Genomic DNA, 18,598 nt, shown 5'->3' on the forward strand with positions numbered 1-18,598 from the left:
TACGTCGAACATGTCTATGCAGTCCGCCCAAGGCCGGGCTCGACGAGTCGTCAAGTGGCTCCCTGGATTCATCGGATGTGAATTCTCTTCCGGCGGCTACCTCCCCCACCCTACGGATGGCGCCGAGGTGGCATCCCAACAGGTTCCAAGCCAGGAGGAGGTGGTCTTGGAGGCGCCGCAAGGCGACCTCCCGGACTCCAGGCGTGAACGGGATAGAACCCCCAAGGGCTCTAAATCTGGCTTTGAGCCGGACAACGCGCCAGAACCTTCAACGGTTCCGGACTCCGGTAGGCAGCCTCCTTCCAAGAGGAGCAAGCCTACCGAGCCAGTGACCTCCGTCCAACCGGAAGCACCGGACAATTTGCTGGAGGAGTTTAACGGCGCCTCCATCGATGAGGAGCGCCGCACTATTATGAGTGTGGTGATCCAGAAGGTTCAGTACGCCAAGAGCGGACTGACTGAAGCCTGTGCCAGCCTTCTAACAGGCTTTGAGGTAACTAAGGAATATGTAAAAATATTACCGCATAGACAGTAGCCCCTGATGCTTTGTTCGGCGTTCGGAAAGAAAAGCCGAATAGAGGATCTAATAACATTCGCAAGACTCTAACAAAAGTAAGTCAATATGTGTATGCAGGCTTCACTGCTAGCAGCCGCCGCACTGACAGCGGAGGTGGGCATGCTGAAGCAGAACCTCGAGCGGTCCGAGCAAGAGCTCGGCCTAGCCAAGCAGCAACTCGAGGAGAAGGAAGGTAAGAAATACCTTATTGAAATATGTGAAAGGTGCAACTGCAAAAAGTGACAGGATTAATGCGGCTATTGTTGGGGCCACAACTGAGGTGGCGACCCTTAAGCAAGCACTGTCCGAGGCCGAGAAGAGGGCGGCCATAGAGCGCACCAAGCGGGAGAAGCATGAGACGTAGGTTGGCGAGGTGCGGCAAGAGCTCCAGGCTCTCATGAAAAAACATGAGAGTTTGGAGCTTGACTCGAAGACGCGAGAGTCTGAGCTCGCGGCGGCCATTGAAGATGCCAAGTCTGCCAAGGCCGAAGCCAGAAGGCCCTCCAGGAGGTTGAGGCAATAAAAAAGATAGCGGCGGGTAAGGCATTCTTTATGCAAAGCAAGCACGTAAAAGTTAAATACTTGTTACTTACCCGAATCCGGAGCTCTCCAGGAGCATTCGCGGACTTGCCCCGTAGCGTGTGGATGCCGCCGCCTTCTACCGATCCGAGGAGGGAAGCTCGACGGAGAAGGTGTTCTGGTCTCATTATGCTGAGGCCGAACACCCCGTGCCCTTAAGCGACCAGCTGAAACAGCTAGTCGAGCTCCATAAGGTGGCCGAACAGGCCATGAAGGGCCTCATAGTCCGGCTGTGGCCTGGAGAGGCCATGCCTGGGAGCTACTTCGGGCTGGTGAGGCGGCTGGAGGAGGCATGTCCAAGGCTCGAAGTCATCAAGCGCTCCATATGCATCGAGGGTGCCCGTAGGGCGCTTGCCCGTGCGAAGGTGCACTGGGACAAGCTGGATGCTGAGAAGATTGTGAAGGAAGGGCCACCGCCAGGCAAGGAGCATCGCAAGCCCGAGATGTATTATGAGGGCATTCTGAAGGGTGCCCGCCTTGTGGCGGATGAATGTTCCATGGATGTATTTTTTTAGTAAACTCGCTCGTTTTGTCCTGTGCGCTGAAAACTTGTTCATGTGCACTAAGAAATGCTTTTTGAATTTAAAATTTTACCTTCTATGCGGCCGTTTATCAAATTTGAGATATGGCGAGTCGTCGGCTTCTGCCCCCATGGCACGAGTGCTGGGGTGTTCGGGATAAACATGAGCGCTCTTTTTCCCATTCTTGGGTCCTTCGAGGGAGGCGCTCAACACAACGAACAAGGCAATCGGACTGTAATGCTTGAACACTCTCACTTTGCCATAGAATTCTATAATTTTAAATTTCGGCGAAGCCCCTAGTGTTCAGAAGACCAAGTTCGGGGCGCTATCCAAGCCTAGGCCGGACAAAGCCGACTCCTCGCTCTAAGCGGCATAAGTCTTTAGGGACTCGAAAACCTCGCGAACAGTGACCAGCTCTCGCCTCATCATGACGGTCAGTTTTAGCTTTCTCTACTAAGGTGCTTAGCCCAGCTCAACTGGGGCACAATCGCAGTAGTTCTCCTAGTGTTACCTTAGCCGATATAATGGAATGTAAGGTACCAAAACATAGGAGCTGGGCAAACCCAACTATTGACCCAAGACATGATTCGGAGCTGATGCATATAATGCTATAAGTTCAGGGTGCCGCACTTGTGAAAGTGTTCGGACTTCTCACACCGTGTTGTGGGGTACTTAAGCCCCTGGCGTATTGGCCGTACCAAAGTGTACGGGTGCAACATGTCATTAATGAACATATATTTGTAAAAAAAGGTAATGCAACAATAGACGGAAGCTATGGATTGTTTATTTAAAAAGGCTGCGATCAAAGCAAAAGATGGGACTATCAAATATGTCCTTTCCAGGGGCGAGCTGCGGAATGTTATGCGAAACAGGTATACTGCTCGTTATAGAGACCACCTTAGAGTTCCGTAGTGCGGCGTAGCTTTCTGCTCCCCTGGTTGTCGTGTCGTTTGTGTGGCAATTGTACTGCCGGACAGGCCTTCCAAAGAGTGGAGTCCTGAAAGTAAGAGAAAATGAAAAAGTCGGCAGCCCCTAGTGCGGTTTAAGCCGTGTTTCGGGCATGCCATGATTGTGCCCCTCCCCTTTTTCCAATGGTATTTCCAGAGCATAGTTATGTACGCGCAACACTGGTTTTGAAAGTTCGCGAGGGCTGGGGTTGGGGCTGCATTGCTACGCTTGCTAGGAACATGCCTGGCGGTCTTGTTGTAGGTTACTCCGGGCGCGCTTGACGGTGTCCAGACGTTTAATGGCCGGACTAGAGAATTACCTTGAGAGGCTGCTTTGTACTTCTGCTGCGATAGCCGCCGTATGCTCCTCCATTCGGAGAGAGTGTTCGGTGTTTCCATTGACCGTGATGACTCCTCGAGGGCCTGGCATTTTGAGCTTGAGGTATGCGTAGTGCGGCACCGCATTGAACTTGGCAAATGCGATTCGCCCGAGAAGTGCGTGATAGCCACTGCAGAACGGAGCTATGTCGAAGACTAACTCCTCGCTTCGGAAATTATCCGGAGATCCGAAGACCACTTCAAGTGTAACTGAGCCTATACAGTTGGCCTCTACACCTGGTATGACACCTTTAAAGGTCGTTTTAGTGGGTTTAATCCTCGAGGGATCGATGCCCATTTTCAGCACTGTATCCTGGTAAAGCAGGTTCAGGCTGCTGCCGCCGTCCATAAGAACTCTAGTGAGGTGAAATCCGTCAATAATTGGGTCTAGAACCAATGCGGCAAATCCGCCATGACGGGTGCTAGTGGGGTGGTCCCTTCGATCAAAAGTGATCGGGCAGGAAGACCATGGGTTGAACTTTGGGGCGACTGGCTCCATCACGTATACGTCCCTTAGCGCACGCTTCCGCTCCCTCTTGGGGACGTGGGTTGCGTATATGATGTTCACCGTCCGCACTTGTGGGGGAAAACCTTTCTGTCCACTGTTGTTCGGCGGCCAGGGCTCCTCCTCGTCATCGCTATGCAGCCCCTTGTCTCTGCTTTCGACATTTAACTTGCCTGCCTGCTTGAACACCCAACAATCCCTGTTGGTGTGATTGGCTAGTTTTTCGGGGGTGCCATGTATCTGGCATGAGCGGTCGAGTATTCGGTCCAAACTGGACGGGCCCGGAGTATTTCTTTTGAATGGATTTTTCCGCTGACCGGGTTTAGAGCCTCTGAATCCGGCATTAATTGTCGTATCCTCAGCATTGTCGCCGTTAATGCGGCGCTTTTGCTTGTTGCGACGCGACCTGCCACTGCTGTCCTTGGTATCCAAATTACCAGGGCTCTTGGTCATGTTATTGATGTGAGCTAGCCAGCTGTCTTCTCCCGCGCAAAAGCGGGTCATAAGTGTCGTGAGGGCTGCCATAGATTTCGGCTTTTCCTGTCCTAGGTGCCGCGCAAGCCACTCGTCGCGGATGTTATGCTTGAAGGCTGCTAGGGCCTCTGTGTCCGGATAGTCGACGATTTGATTTTTCTTGGTCAGAAACCATGTCCAGAATTGTCTGGCTGATTCTTCTGGCTGCTGAATTATGTGGCTAAGGTCATTGGCGTCTGGTGGTCACACACAAGTGCCCTGGAAATTGTCGAGGAATGCGGCTTCCAGGTCCTCCCAACAACCAATTGATTCTGCTGGCAAGCTGTTAAGCCAATGCCTAGCTGGTCCTTTAAGCTTGAGTGGGAGGTATTAGATGGCGTGAAGGTCATCACCGCGGGCCATGTGGATATGAAGGATTTAGTCCTCGATCCATACCGGAGGATCTGTTGTGCCATCATATGATTCGATGTTCACGGGTTTGAAACCCTTAGGGATTTGATGATCCATTACATCATCTGTGAAGCATAGTGGGTGTGTGGCGCCTCTGTATTGGGCTATATCATGATGCAGCTGAAATGAGCTTTGTCTACTGTGTTCGGCCCGGCCGGATTGACTTTATTCGGAGTGACGATTACCGTCTCGTGCTGTGGGGCACCCACGCGATCCGTAGATCGATCTTGTTTGCCTTGCCTTGTCCTCTGATATATCTCGCAGGTCTGGCGCATTTTCCGGTCCCTTGGTATTTTTTGAGCGGCGCCGGGGTGTGGCTTGAGTGGAGGGCCAAGAGGCATCTCTGTCACGGCCACGGGGTGGCCAGTTGGCCGCATCATGCGCTGGTGATGTAGGTTTAGGTGCTTCCTCCTCTAATCGGGGTAGCAGCCTGCGCTTTGGGTAGCTCTTGGAGGGGCGTTCGAGTTCATACTCTTCGGCCGCAAGGACCTCAGTCCATCTGTCGGCTAGCAAATCTTGATCAGCTCTAAGTTGTTGCTGTTTTTTCTTGAGGCTGCTCGCCGTGGCCATAAGCCTATGTTTGAAACGCTCTTGTTCTATGGGCTCCTCCGGCACGACAAATTCATTGTCGTCGAGGCTTGCCTCGTCTTCGGAGGGAGGCATGTAATTATCGTCCTCGGCCTCTCTGTCTGCCGCTCTCTCATGAGGGCTGGCTTCTCCATGCTCCTGTGCTGAATCTTGCTGGAGGTCATTGTCTTTGGCACTGTCCGGGGTGTTATTATCTCCCGTTCCGGAATCGCCATTTTTGCTTTGGTGGGATTTAGAGCGGCGCCGCTGATGCTGGCGCTTAGGCTGCTTCTTGGAGGGGTCATCCTCCGCTATTCCATCGCCATTGCCTTCTTTTGGGGTGTCCACCATGTATATATCATACGACGAGGTGGATTTCCAGTGCCCTATAGGCGCTGGTTCTTGATCGTCTCCTGCGTCGGCGTCCATGCCGCCGATGTCTTCGGAGTCGAAGTCGAGCATGTCGGTTAAATCATCGACAGTGGCTACGAAGTGGGTGGTGGGTGGGCTTTGAATTTCTTCATCATCCGCATCCCAACCTTGTTGACCATAGTCCGGCCAGGGCTCTCTTGATAAAGAGAGAGACTTTAGTGAATTGAGAATATCGGCGAAGGGCGAGTTCTAAAAGATGTCCGTGGCGGTGAACTCCATGATCGGCGCCCAATCGGGTTCGATCGGTAGGGGCACGGAGGGCTCGGAGTCTGCAGAGGAATCCGGCTCCTTGGAGTCATGGGCTTCGCAGAGAATAGGGCTGGTGTTCGGCTCGATCGCCATAGAGATTGCAGCCCCCGAGGCAGTGTCCAACCACCCATCCTCGATTGGTGCAGTTGGTTCTGAATTAAGGGTCAGAGTTGATGCGGGTGCGGCCTCCAGGGCACTGTTCGGCAGCAGAGCTAGATGATGCCCATCGCGACAGTGCGGCGCGCTCGGCTGCGGCTCGAATCCGTTGAAGATCAATTCTCCTCGGAGGTCCGCTGTGTAGTTTAAATTTCCAAATCTTACCTGACGGCCAGGGGCGTAGCTTTCGATCTGCTCCAGATGGCCAAGCGAATTGGCCGGCAGTGCAAAGCCGCCAAATACGAAGATCTTTCCGGGGAGAAAAGTCTCACCCTGGATTGCATCGTCGTTGATGATCGGAGGAGCCATCGGGCCTAAAAGTGACGACACAGAGGAACTCTCAATGAAAGCACCAATGCCGGTGTCAAAACCGGCGGATCTCGGGTAGGGGGTCCCGAACTGTGCGTCTAGGCAGATGGTAACAGGAGGCAGGGGCACAATGTTTTACCCAGGTTTGGGACCTCTTGATGGAGGTAAAACCCTACGTCCTGCTTGATTAATATTGATGATATGGGTAGTACAAGAGTAGATCTACCACGAGATCAAGCAAGCTAAACCCTAGAAGCTAGCCTATGGTATGATTGTTGTTCGTCCTACGGACTTAAACCCTCTGGTTTATATAGACACAGGAGAGGGCTAGGGTTACACAGAGTCGGTTACAATGGTAGGAGATCTACATATCCGTATAGCCAAGCTTGCCTTCCATGCCAAGGAAAGTCCCTTCCGGACATGGGACGAACTCTTCAATCTTGTATCTTCATAGTCCAAGAGTCCGGTCGAAGGTATTGTCCGGCTATCCGGACACCCCCTAATCCAGGACTCCCTCAGTCGGTTTCTCCAAGTGCAGTCCCACGTGTCAGTGAAGAGGCAAGCCGAAGCGCGTTCTGTTTGTGTGAGCCATGTGCAGGACCGAACATGTGTGGAGTGTAATGCGACCGTGACAGGGGTGTTGTGAGTGTACTGTTGGGGAACATAGTATTTCAAATTTTTTACCTACGATCACGCAAGATCTATCTATGTGATGCATAGCAATGAGCGGGGAGAGTGTGTCCATGTACCGTTGTAGAACGAAAGTGGAAGCGTTTAGTAACGCGGTTGATGTAGTCGAACATCTTCGTGATCCAACCGATCCAAGTACCAAACACATGCCACCTCCGTGATCTGCACATGTTAAGCTCGGTGACGTCCCTCATACTCTGGATCCAGTTGAGGCCGAGGGAGAGTTTCATTAGCATGACAGCGTGATGACATTGATGATGAAGTTACCGACGCAGGGCTTCGCCTAAGCACTAAAACGATATGACTGTGGTGAAAATATGTGGAGGGGGGCACCCACACGGCTAAGACAAATGTCAACTTGTGTGTCTATGGGGTGGCCCCTCCCCCGTATATAAAGGAGGGGAGGAGGGAGGGCCGACCCTCTCTATGGCGCGCCCAAGGGGTGGTCCTACTCCCAGTAGGAGTAGGTTTCCCCCCTTTCCCTAGTTGGAGTAGGAGAAGAAGGAAGAGGGAAAGAGAGGGAAGGAAAGGTGGGGGGCGCCCTCCACTTGGTCGCCTCCTCGTCTCTCCCACTAAGGCCCAATAAGGCCCATTGACTCCCGAGGGGGTTCCGGTAACCCCCCGGGACTCCAGTAAATGCCCGAACTCACTCGGAACCATCCCGATGTCCAAACATAGCCTACCAATATTTCGATCTTTATGTCTCAACCATTTCAAGACTCCTCGTCATGTCCGTGATCACATTCGGGACTCCGAACTACCTTTGGTACATCAAAACACATAAACTCATAATACCGATCGTCATTGAACGTTAAGTGTGCGGACCCTACGGGTTCGAGAACTACGTAGACATGACCGAGACTCACTTCTGGTCAATAAATAATAGCGGAACCTGGATACTCATATTGGTTCCTACATATTCTACAAAGATCTTTAAAGGTCAAACCGCATAACAACGTATATACGTTGTTCCCTTTGTCCTTGGGATGTTACTTGCCCGAGATTCGATCATCGGTATCTCAGTACCTAGTTCAATCTCGTTACCGGCAAGTCTCTCTACTCGTTCCGTAATACATCATCCCGCAAGTAACTCATTAGTCACATTGCTTGCAAGGCTTATTGTGATGTGCATTACCGAGAGGGCCTAGAGATACGTCCCCAACAATCGGAGTGACAAATCCTAAACTCGATCTATGCCAAGTCAACAAACACCATCGGAGACACCTATAGAGCATCTTTATAATCACCCAGTTACGTTGTGACGTTAGAAGAAAGCAATAGTAATAAACTAAACGATCATAGTGCTAAGCTAACGGATGGGTCAAGTCAATCACATCATTCCTTAATGATGTGATCCCGTTCATCAAATGACAACTCTTGTCCATGGCTTGGAAACTTAACCATCTTTGATTAACGAGCTAGTCAAGTAGAGGCATACTAGTGACACTCTGTTTGTCTATGTATTCACACATGTACTAAGTTTCCGGTTAATACAATTCTAGCATGAATAATAAACGTTTATCATGATATAAGGAAATATAAATAACAACTTTATTATTGCCTCTAGGGCATATTTCCGTCATGTACCGTGAGGGAGTCCTGGATTAGGGGGTCTCCGGACAGTCGGACTATATCCTTTGGCCGGACTGTTGGACTATGAAGATACAAGATTGAAGACTTCGTCCCGTGTCCGGATGGGACTCTCCTTGTAACCGACTCTGTGTAACCCTAGCCCCCTCCGGTGTCTATATAAACCAGAGGGTTTAGTCCGTAGGATAACAATAGTCATACCATAGGCTAGCTTCTAGGGTTCAGCCTCTACGATCTCGTGGTAGATCAACTCTTGTAATACTCATATCATCAATATCAATCAAGCAGGAAGTAGGGTATTACCTCCATCGAGAGGGCCCGAACCTGGGTAAACATCGTGTCCCCCGCCTCCTGTTACCATCCGCCTTAGGCACACAGTTCGGGACCCCCTACTCGAGATCCGCCAGTTTTGACACCGACATTGGTGCTTTCATTGAGAGTTCCACTATGCCGTCACCATAAGGCTTGATGGCTCCTTCGATCATAGGTAACGATGCGGTCTTGGGTGAGGTTTTCCTTCCCGGACAAATCTTCGTATTCGGCGGCTTCGCACTGCGGGCCAACTCGCTTGGCCATCTGGAGCAGATCGAGAGCTACGCCCTGGCCATCAGGTCAGGTTCGGAAACTTAAACTACACTGCTAATATCCGCGAAGACTTGATCTTTGATGGATTCGAGCCTATGTCAGGTGCGCTGCATAATCACGACGAGCATGACGTAACTCTGCTGTTGGACAGTGTTCGGGAGATCACACCTGCAACTACTCCGGCCCTCAATCCGGAGCAAATTGCGCCATCCGAGGACGGGGGGATAGACCCCACCATGGAAGCCGCACTCTGAGTGGCGATGGAGCCAGATACTAACTTCACCCCTTACGAGAGCCGTGTTACCGAACCACTGGATTCGTCTCCTTCCACGGACTCTGAGCCGCCTGCGTCCGTGCCTATCGAATCCGATTGGGCGCCGATCATGGAGTTCACCTCCGCGGATATCTTTTCGCACTCACCTTTTGGCGACGTGCTAAATTCATTAAGGTCTCTCTCCTTGTCAGGAGATCCTTGACCGAACTATGTCCGTCTAGAATGGGATGCAGACGACGAAGAAATTCGCTCCCCACCCACCACCCAGTTAGTAGCCTCTGTTGATGATTTAACCGACATGCTTGATTTCGACTCCGAAGACATCGACGGCATGGACGACGATGCAGAAGAGGAACAGGAACTAGTGCCCACAGGGCGCTGGATAGCCACTTCCCCACATGACATATACATGTTGGATACACCCAAAGAAAATAATGATGAAGAACGACAGGATGCAGCAAAGAATAGCTCCCTCGAGAAGCAAGCAAAGCGTCGGCATAGGCGCCGCTCAAAATCCCGCCTCGGCAAAAACAGCAATAACAGCGCAAGAGAAAATAACACTCCAGTTGACTCCAGAGGAAACACCGACCACATTGATCCAGCGGCAGAGCACGATGAAACTGCAAACGACAAATGCAGTACGGATCCGATGTCCGAACATGACGACGCCGAGGATAAACCTCATCAACCTCCCTCTGGGGAGGAAAACAGTCCGGACGAAGATGCACACATCATCCCGAAAAGGCACTTGGAACAAGAGAACCTCCGCGGAAGGCTTATTGCCACAGCGAGGAGTCTGAAGAAGCAGAAGCAAAGGCTTAAGGCCGCACAAAATACACTCAACAGCAGGTGGCACAAAGTGCTCGACAACGAAGGAAAGTATGGTGGAAGTTACCACACAAAGAGCTATCCAAAGCGCAAGCTATTACCTAAATTCGACGTTGAGGCCTTAGAGCCCACACAGCTGAAAAATAAATCGGCCAACCGGCCGGATCAACCACCTTGTGGCCGCAATAGAGTGGCTAACAAGGCCGCACATAACTCAACACACGATCTACGTGAGGACTTGCGCCAAAAATCCAGTATGACCAGATCCATCTATGGATCTAGGAAGCGCACTCCGACACAAAATCAAAACCGAATACTACAACCGTCTGAACGCCATGATACATCCAAATACAGGGGTGCCGTACACCCGCTATGTTTCACCAATGAGGTGCTGGACCATGAATTTCTAGATGGATTCAAACCAGTGAACATAGAGGCGTACGAAGGGACCACAGACCCTGGGGTCTGGATTGAGGACTTTATCCTCCATATCCATATGGCTCACGGAGACGATCTCCACGCCATCAAGTACTTGCCCCTCAAGTTTAAAGGACCAACTCAGCACTGGCTGAAAAGCCTCCCCAAAAACTCAATTGTAAGTTGGGAGGAGCTCGAGGATGCTTTTCGGGCTAATTTTCAAGGGACCTATGTCCGACCTTCGGATGCAGACGACTTAAGTCATGTAATTCAACAGCCCGGAGAGTCAGTCCAAAAGCTTTGGAACATGTTTCTCACTAAGAAGAACCAAATCTTCGACTGCCCGGACGCCAAAGCCTTAGCAACTTTCAAGCACAGCGTCCGAGATGAATGGCTCGCCAGACACCTCGGTCAAGAAAAACCGAGAACAATGGCAGCCCTGACAAGCCTCATGACCCGCTTTTGGACGGGCGAAGATAGCTGGTTAGCCCGCAATAGCACCAGCGACCCAAGCACATCCGAAGTCTGGGATGGCAATGGAAAACCACGACGCAGTAAAAGCAAGCGTTGAAATAAAGAAGACAACCCATATAATACGGCGGTAAACGCCGTATTCAGGGGCTCTCGACCAGGTCAGCGGAAAAATCCTTTCAAAGGCAGTAGAGATGGACTGTCCATCCTAAACAAGATTCTAGACAAACTATGTCAGATTCATGGCACCCCCGATAAACCTGCAAATCACACCTACAGAGAATGTTGGGTCTTCAAGCAGGCTGGTAAGCTAAATGCCGAACACAAGGGGAGGGAGACACCAAGCGAAGAGGAGGACGAACCTCGCCAGCAAAGCACTGGAGGACAGAAAAAATTCCCACCAGAGGTTAAAACAGTAAACATGATCCACGTGACAAAGAGGAGAAGCAAACATGCACTCCGAGACATACGCGCCGTAGAGCCCGTCACCCCTAAGTTCAACCCATGGTTGGCCTGCCCGATCACTTTTGATCGCAGGGATCACCAGACAAGCATCCGGCATGAAGGATTGGCTGCCTTGGTGTTAGACCCAATAATAAACAGATACCATCTCACACGAGTCCTTATGGATAGTGGCAGTGGTCTAAATCTGATATATCAGGACACAGTCCGCAAAATGGGGATAGACCGGACAAAAATCAGCCATAATAATACTACCTTCAAGGGAGTAATACCAGGCCCAGAGGCCTGCTCCATGGGCTATCTCATACTAGAGGTTGTATTCGGTTCACCCGACAACTACCGAAGTGAGAAGTTAGACTTCGACATTGCTCCATTCCGAAGCAGCTATCAAGCACTACTCGGAAGGACGGCTTTCGCTCGTTTTAATGCGGTACCACATTACGCTCCTCTTAAGCTTAAGATGCCTGGTCCACGTGGCACCATCACAATTAGTGGAAATATTGAGTGTTCTCTACGCGCGGAAGAACGTGCATCGGCTTTAATAACCAAGCACTAGACGGCCTCACCAACCAGAATAAATGACAGGTCGTCCAAACCGCAAACACGGTTAGACGAGTCCGGCGCATCACTAGATATACCTGATATTGGTTTGATGGTTAAACCCTCATAGACGGCACCAAGGGCTTCCCGCGTGTAATTAGAGCTAGTTCGGCTCAACTTGGCTTATCTTAAATTTTAATGGTTTATCGAGAACAACCAATTTTTTGGCACGACAACCTTCACCTAAGTTCTTCTCTTTTACAGATGACAATCGTGCTACACCCATCCAGGACACGGCACAACGGAGACACAGGCGCAGGCGTACAGCATGGACCCGCTCAAAGGTTTCTTTTCATGTTAAGACCCTGTGTAAACCTTTTTTACTATCTCTTGTTGTTCACATCCTCCGGATACTCAATACAACCGAGAAGGATGCTGGCGTTATTGGCATTTCACCACGTCAGAATATTGCACGTACCTGGACACTCGGGGTTTATTATTAAGGGCATTGTTCAGCCCGGCATATGTTATAAAGGCCGAATACCTTAGGGAGTGTTCGGCGTCGCGAGTTTGGCCTTATATTCAGCTCCGAATCATGTCTTTTGTCAAATGTTGGGTTTGCCCCGCTCCCGTGTTTTGCTACCTTACGTTCCGCTCTATCGGCTAAGGCAACACCGGGAGTACTACTGTGATTGTGCCCTGGTTCATCTGGATGAGCACCTAAGTAGAGAAAGTCGAAAACTGACTATCATGATAAAGCGCGAGACTGGTCAACCACTCGATGACTTAGCAGAATCTTCGGGATTCCTCCGCATTAACGAAGGGTCGTTTCTCGGTCATGTACATACGCGCACCGTATTCGGACGAGCGCGGAGGTACTAGGGGCTATATAGTAGTCACACCATCAAACTCCTGTGGCTAAGCAAAAGTATTAAAGCAATATAGTCCGATTGCCTCGTTAGCTGCGCTACCACCTCCTTAATGGACCAAGACGTTGGATCAAGTGTGAATACGCGTTTTTTGCGAACACCCCCGCATTATATGCGTGGGGCCTGAAGCTGACGACTGCAAACTTTCAGGTTATATACATATATACATAAACGGCCGCACAGGAAGCATCATAATACTTTCAGGCAAAAGTATAAACACAACTTTATAATTCAATAAAACATTGTTTTTGCAATCAGAATACATGTCACTAGAACATAATATTCTTCGAGCACTGAGCCTCTATTGAACGAGCGCCTTCAAGGACTTCTTGAAAGTAGTGCTCGGCAGATACTCGGCCTACGGCCAAACTCTAGGTTGCAATAGCGGAGGCCTCCATCTCTGCCCAGTATGTCTTGACACGGGAATGTGCCATACGCGCACCCTCTATGCATGCCGACCTCTTCATAGCGTCGATGTGCGGCACAACACCAAGGAACTGTTGCACTAAACTAAAATAACTATTCGGCCTTGGCCCTTCCGGCCACAGATGATCCACAACAGACCTCATGGCAAGCCCGGACAACCTATGGAGCTCGGCCCACTCGGCCATTCGCTCATTCAACAACTGCGGATGCACTGGAACATGGAACTGTGACCAGAATAGCCTTTCCACTTCACGATCTTTTTGATCCTTTAAGTACTCGGCCACATCAGCAGCACTGGCTGCCAAATCCACGTATGCGTCTGCAGAACTCCAAAGTTGATCAAGAGGGGCATTCTTCAGATCTCCGAACTTCGTACGCAACAAAAAGGGCTTCCCAGCTGCGATATCTCCAACTTGACGCAGCTCCTCCTTCGTCGCTCTGATTTTAGAGCGGGCTTCCTTGGCTGCTACCATGGCCTTCTCTAGGTCCGTAGCCTTCGCTCGGCTTCCTTTTTCAAGAAGCTGGTAATGGTCGGCGGCATCTTTCAACTCAACGGCCATCTTGGCTATTTTTTCCTTGCTTTGGCAACGCGCAGCCTGTTTGGCGCTCAGCTCTTCGACCACCTTTAGAGCGGCGACATCACTATTCCTGGCTTGTTCCTTGGCTCGGGCAAGTTCCGTCCGAAGTGTCTCCATGGCGGCAGCTCCATCTGCAGTCAGAACATATTAAAGATACTAGCATCATGCTCCTCTTACTATGTGTTGATCACCGGAGAAATCACATACCCTGTGCCTCATCGAGCCGCTTGTTGACAAGCACGATGTCAGCATCTGCCGCATCAAGTTGCCGCTTCAGCTCGGCAAACTCACCAGTCCGGCTAGCCACCGGACCTTCAGCCACCTGCACATGAAGGCGGCCCGATTATTACTTGGGACTATGATCCTCTGTTTGCCGCCATTCTCAACGGCAACCAGAGTATCAGGGGCTAGTATCAGCATAGGGCACACCTAACGTGTGAGGTACTGTCAAAAACATACACTAGTTCACGTACCTCAAAGCCTTTTAGCAGACTCATAAAAGCTTCATGCAACCCACTTTCGGCGGATGAAATCCTCTGAACCACCGTACCCATTAGCGTACGATGCGCTTATGAGATAGCCGCTTGCTCCAGAAGATCCTTCAGTGCGTCCGATCGCACACCGGACGGTTCCAGACTCTTTCTGTTGCTCTCTTTAGGAGACGGATACTAAGGACTTCGGGTGGCCGAAGAATTACCCTCTGGCCTCGGCGGATCAGGAGAAATCCTCCGTGACGACACCTCATGGTCGCCCGCCTCATGAGGAGGGGAGGCATGGGTAGGTGTTTCACTCTCCATCATCTCCGGAAGAAGATCCCCCGAAGACGAACTCTGTCAAGAAGTGCTAATTCCCCTAGTTTGGATGAATAATGAGTGAGGCACGCTTTCAGCCTCTTTGTTCCCCCCTTTATCTTCCCCTGAGGGTGCCTGATAAGGTGCCGGCTCGAGCATTCTGGCTAGTACTAGATCTGCCGAGCCTTCAGGAAGGGGGGCCGAACACCTGATCATCTTTGCCTTTGTTACCCAGTCCTGGTCGAAGAGCGACTTTTCAGAATGATGTTGTGATAAATAAATAAAAACGCGTTCGGCCACGGGATTACTTACTTGGGTATCTCGACGATTGCAGCTCTGACCCGGATCCTCGATGGTGTCCGAACACCTTATTTGTGGTCCGAAGAACAATTTGTACATCTCTTCGAGCGTCATGCCGAGGAAGTGCTGAATAGTTCGCGGTCCTTCCGGGTTGAACTCCCACATACGAAGGGGTCGACGTTTGCAAGGCGGGACTCGACGAACTAGCATGACTTGCATTACCGTGTCCAGGCTGACATCTCTCTCGAGGAGATCTCAGATGCAACTCTGCAATATTGGCACATCATTCACTGGCCCCCAGTCCAGCCCCTTGTTGATCCATGACGTCAGTTGTGGTGGGGGGCCCGAGCGAAAGGCAGGGGCAGCTACCCACTTTGTACCCCGGGGAGTTGTGATATAAAACCACTCCCGTTGCCATAAACTTGACACCTCTAGGAAGGAACCCTGTGGCCGTGGAACATCAGCGCTTTTGCTTATTATGGCACCTCCGCACTCTGCGTGTCGCCCCTCGATCATATTCGGCTTCACATTGAAAGTCTTGAGCCACAAGCCGAAGTGGGGGGTAATACGGAGGAAGGCCTCCCACACGATGATGAACGACGAGATGTGAAGGAGGGAATCCACGGCCAGGTCATGGAAATCCAGCCCATAATAGAACATGAGCCCCCTAACAAAGGGATCCAGAGCGAGGCCTAGCCCTCGGAGGAAGTGAGAGACGAATACAATGCTCTCGCCGGATTCGGGAGTGGGAATGACCTACCATTGAGCAGGCAGCCTGTCCGAGATTTCGCCGGTCAAATACCTGGCCTCTCTTAGCTTCTTGATGTCTTCCTCTCTGACAGAGGAAGGCATCCACCGACCTTGAAGGTTGGATCTGGACATGGTTGAAGGTCCGAAGCACCTGACCTGAGCCTTGGGTGTTGGAACTCGAGGCGGGGGAAGGATTTGATTAAGTACGAGAGGGAAAAAAGGACAGGCCTTGTCCTCTTTATAAAGAGGGTGAATATCAAGCGTCCTCCTCGTGGCCGTTTGGGACTTGCCTAAAATCAAGGAGTCATACCAACGAGCACGATTGGGTTACCCACGTTCGTATTGCTAAGAATCCCATAATAAGGGGGACATGATCTCTGCTTCGACAAGACGTATCAAGAAAACCGCCTCACGATATGTGCAGTGCTGGTTGAGAAAAATGGTTCGAATAATGACCGGTCCATGGCATGATGTCATGTTGCTAAACGTGTTAGCAGATTAGATTTGTGGAAATATTATTCTCTCTACGGAGGTATGTGGAACTTGTTTTGCAGAGCCGGATACTATCCTTGTGTTCAAAATCTTCTATGGAGTATTCGGAGGAAGAACCCGCCTTGCAATGCCGAAGACAAATCTGCGCGCTGGACTCATCATCGTTGAAGCCTGGCTCAGGGGATACTGAGGGAGTCCTGGATTAGGGGGTCTCCGGACAGCCGGACTATAACCTTTGGCCGGACTATTGGACTATGCAGATACAAGATTGAAGACTTCGTCCCGTGTCCGGATGGGACTCTCCTTGGCGTGGACGACAAGCTTGGCAATACGGATATGTAGATCTCCTTCCTTGTAACCGACTATGTGTAACCCTAGCCCCTTCCAGTGTCTATATAAACTGGAGGGTTTAGTCCGTAGGACAACAACAATCATACCATAGGCTAGCTTCTAGGGTTTAGCCTCTATGATCTCGTGGTAGATCAACTCTTGTAATACTCATATCATCAAGATCAATCAAGCAGGAAGTAGGGTATTACCTCCATCGAGAGGGCCCGAACCTGGGTAAACCTCGTGTCCCCCACCTCCTGTTACCATCCGCCTTGGACGCACAGTTCGGGACCCCCTAACCGAGATCCGCCGGTTTTGACACCGACATACCGCCTTTTTTCCATTTAAACTAGGTTCTTCGCCCCCTCAAAAAGAAACTTGGTGCTTCGCGCGATCCATCGATACTACTACCAGTAATCCGGCAATCCCGACTAAAACGGCACGGCTGGGTCTTGTCCCGCGCGATATGCTGGGAGGTTTGCTTAGTTGGGTTTTTTAGGGCGAGTAATGCTACACCTACATAATCCCACTTACGTAATTAACATAATGTGAAACGTGTGAGCTATTGATTATAGATTGGGGGAGGGCCCCACCACCATGAAAATCAGGGAGGAGAGAGAGAGGCAGTTTACATTAAAGAAATATAAATAAAAACTTTATTATTGCCTAGTCTTGGTGCTGATCATGTTCGGTTCGTGAGAGAGGCTTAGTCAATGGGTCGGCAACATTCAGATCCGTATGTATCTTGCAAATTTCTATGTCTCCCTCCTTCACTTGATCGCGGATGGAATTGAAGCTTCTCTTGATGTGCTTGGATCTCTTGTCAAATCTGGATTCCTTTGCCAAGGCAATTGCACCAGTGTTGTCACAAAAGATTTTCATTGGACCCGATGCACTAGATATGACACCTAGATCGGATATGAACTCCTTCATCCAGACTCCTTCACTTGCTGCTTCCGAAGCAGCTGTGTACTCCACTTCACACATAGATCCCGCCACGACGCTTTGCTTTGAACTGTACTAACTGATAGCTCCATCATTCAATATAAATACATATCCGGTTCGCGACTTTCATTCATCCGGATCAGTGTCAAAGGTTGCATCGACGTAACCGTTTACGACAAGCTCTTTGTCACCTCCATAAACGAGAAACATATCCTTAGTCTTTTTAGGTATTTCAGGGTGTTCTTGAACGCTGTCCAGTGATCCACTCCTGGATTACTTTGGTACCTCCCCGCTAAACTAATAGCAAGGCACACATCAGGTGTGGTACAGAGAATTGTATACATGATAGAACCTATGGCTGAAGCATAGGGAACGACTTTCATTTTCTCTCGATCTTATGCAGTTTTTGGGCATTGAGTCTTACTCAACTTCACACCTTGTAACACAGGCAAGAACCCTTTCTTTGCTTGATCCATTTTGAACTTCTTCAAAATTTTATCAAGGTATGTGCTTTGTGAAAGTCCAATTAAGCGTCTTGATCTATCTCTATAGATCTTGATGCCTAATATATAAGCAGCTTCACCGAGGTCTTTCATTGAAAAATTCTTATTCAAGTATCCTTTTATGCTATTCAGAAATTTAGTATCATTTCCGATCAACAATATGTCATCCACATATAATATCAGAAATGCTACAGAGCTCCCACTCACTTTCTTGTAAATACATGCTTCTCCAAAAGTGTGTATAAAACCATATGCTTTGGTCATACTATGAAAGCGTATATTCCAAGTCCGAGAGGCTTGCACCAGTCCATAAATGGATTGCTGGAGCTTGCACACTTTGTTAGCACTTTTTGGATCGACAAAACCTTCCGGTTGCATCATATACAACTCTTCCTTAAAATATCCATTAAGGAATGCAGTTTTGACATCCATTTGCCAAATTTCATAATCATAAAATGCGGCAATTGCTAACATGATTAGGATGGACTTAAGCATCGCTACGAGTGGGAAGGTCTCATCATAGTCAAGTCCTTGAACTTGTCAAAAACCTTTCACAACAAGTTGAGCTTTGTAG

The sequence above is a fragment of the Triticum aestivum genome, chromosome 1A (assembly GCF_018294505.1).
Source record: "Triticum aestivum cultivar Chinese Spring chromosome 1A, IWGSC CS RefSeq v2.1, whole genome shotgun sequence".
Lineage (NCBI taxonomy): Eukaryota > Viridiplantae > Streptophyta > Magnoliopsida > Poales > Poaceae > Triticum > Triticum aestivum.